The following is a 3,034-nucleotide window of genomic DNA, read 5'->3' on the forward strand; positions in this document are numbered from 1 at the left end:
GTGGTATGTACTATCCTGTCTGTGGGATGGTGCATATAAAAAAATCCCTTGCTGCTAATCGAAAAGAGTAGCCCATGACAGCGGGTTTCCTCTCAATATTTATGTGATCCGTAACCATATGTCCGACGCCATATAACCGTAAATAAAATATGCTGAGTGTGTCGTTAAATAAAACATTTCCTTTCCATTTCTTTCCTATTGCTTTGAAAACGTTTCCTCTTTTTAGTGATATCCTAATAAGCAATTTCGAGGTGGACGCGTATTTTGCTAAATATATGTAACAGAAAAATCAACCTCCACTGAGGGGATTCGAACCACGGACTCTCAGTATAAGAGTCCATCGCTCTACCAACTGCGCTAATAGACAAATTCCAACTAGCTACTGCCACTTTATACCAACACCACTACATATATACATGTACTTATATATGATCTCATAGTATATGTATGTCATGTTGATTTTAGCTGCTAATTACATCGTTTTGAAACCATAATGATGTTTTAAAAGAGACATTAAAATAAAGTAAAAATGATGTAAAGAGTAAATGTAATGTTCGAACATTTGACTGCACCAATGCCCTGAACAATATCAGGCCTCAGACCACAATTAATTTCGCTATATGTTTCTATATAGCCTTAGTGGCTATAACATTTTTATTAATATCAGCAGGCCCGTGAAGTTTTGTATGTACCTTTGCCTGCATGGGAGACACATACCCTGAAAAGGACAACTCCTGTTGTTCAGCTCTTTCTCCCAGCATATTGGTTTAAATAGACACACCCTCTAAACCAGGCCGGAGTACACCCATTTTACACAAAAAGCACTACTTTTGCATGGGCCGGAATTACCACAAACAAGTCTTCAGTGTCAGCAAGTTACACATGTTTACAAACTACATGCTATCCCCTGTCACTTCAGTCAAACAGTTGCCACTTCATAGCTGTCTGCCATGAAATAATCACAGTCAAACAGCAGACTACTTGCGCGGTCAAATTTCCGGATTTTGGACAACCAAATGGGAAGATAACTGTAATCTGAGGCCTATCAGTCCATTTTCCCCCCTAAAAACTGCCCCACACTAATGCATTCCAATGATATACATATTAAAGCAATGCTCAGTAAGTATCGGGATGTCACCTTTAAACTGAGAGTATATAGAGGCTGTGTTAAAACACCTACCACAGTGCCTTGCCATGGCCAATTTTAGCAATGGAAACTTGAGGGACACCAACTTCAAAATGTAATAACTTTATCAAATTTTGGAATTTCTTCATACAATGAGCAGCTATTTTTTCTTCTACATATGTTCTATCTTCACAGTGTTGTCTTGGAAAGATTTTGAAATATTTAAAGGAAACAAAATCAATCATTAGATTTTACTTCTTTTTTAATGAAATATTAAACTTAAATTTAAATTTTTGAAAAAAATTAAAATCTAAAACTGTAAAATTTTGCATTTTAGATATGATAAGTGGAGGCTTATTAAAGATATGGTGACTGAATTCATAATACATTATTAGAAATGTGTCAGAGGGATGGTGAAAGTCACAAAATTGGGGCCATTTACAACAAATTTTTACACACTAATTTCAGGGAAAATTAGACATGATAGGCCTCAGATTCAATTTTGACCTGCTGTATTTACTTAATCTATTTCATTTACTGTATTAGACATGTAGCCATTTTGTAAAAGGCAAAACAGTCCATATAAATGCATATTAATATGAATATGCCCTACAGATATTACTTAGGTATACACCATAATATGTTTTTTGTTGACGACAACTTTGAAAATGAAGATTTTGTCACAAAATGCTGATATAAATCCTACCAAGAGGTACTTGCACCATATTTTTCAGTTTCCAGTGATAACTGTTAACAAGTGTAGTCATGTGCCAGTGTCTTGGATACCTCAGTGTAGTATTTCTTGATTGGAAGGATGTTTGTAGTAATGACCACTGTATATGCATTATAGATTATTCTGCCATATGTATTACAAGCCAAATGTTAACCTTTTTGGCACATTTTCTGCAATAAACTTAACAAGTATACCAGCATCTGATTACTGAACACAATAAATACATTCAGACAGCATAGAATATTAGCCTATTAGATTTTCTAAGGATAAAAGACCATTTTTGAAAAATGACTGAAGTGTGTAATTTACATAAATGTAGGTGAAATGTATTATTAGAGTACTTAATCTTGTTAAAAACTGTATACTATTTATTTAAAGTGTTTAATTACATTTAGTAGTGATATATTCATTATATTTAGATCTTTTGTCCAATTGCAATAATTGAGAAACTCATTAAAACTCAATATGTAAAACAAATTTAAAATCTCAATATTGACTAATGAAATCTAACTTTTGCTCTTTTTTACCAAATTATTAGCTCAAAACTGTTAAAAAATATTGCAACAACCTGTAATAACATCAGAGGTCATTTTATGCTATTTTGGAGGATATTGAAATTTAAAAGTTGAAAATATTATTTTATTTTTAAATAAATTCAAATTTTTTTTTTTTTAATTTAATAAAATATATAGAAAATAAATAAATTAGTTTTCATATTCCTTGTGGTATTCACAATCAGTCTGTGTAATTTCACCTCTCTGGTTATAATACTTTCATCAGAATCAAGCATTTAACCGGTGTAATGTGTGAACTATATCAGGCCTCAGACCACAATTAATTTCGCTATATGTTTCTATATAGCCTTAGTGGCTATAACATTTTTATTAATATCAGCAGGCCCGTGAAGTTTTGTATGTACCTTTGCCTGCATGGGGGACACATACCCTGAAAAGGACAACTCCTGTTGTCCAGCTCTTTCTCCCAGCATATTGGTTTAAATAGACACACCCTCTAAACCAGGCCGGAGTACACCCATTTTACACAAAAAGCACTACTTTTGCATGGGCCGGAATTACCACAAACAAGTCTTCAATGTCAACAAGTTACACATGTTTACAAACTACATGCTATCCCCTGTCACTTCAGTCAAACAATTGCCACTTCATAGCTGTCGC

This window comes from Gigantopelta aegis, chromosome 4, assembly GCF_016097555.1.
Source record: "Gigantopelta aegis isolate Gae_Host chromosome 4, Gae_host_genome, whole genome shotgun sequence".
NCBI lineage: Eukaryota > Metazoa > Mollusca > Gastropoda > Neomphalida > Peltospiridae > Gigantopelta > Gigantopelta aegis.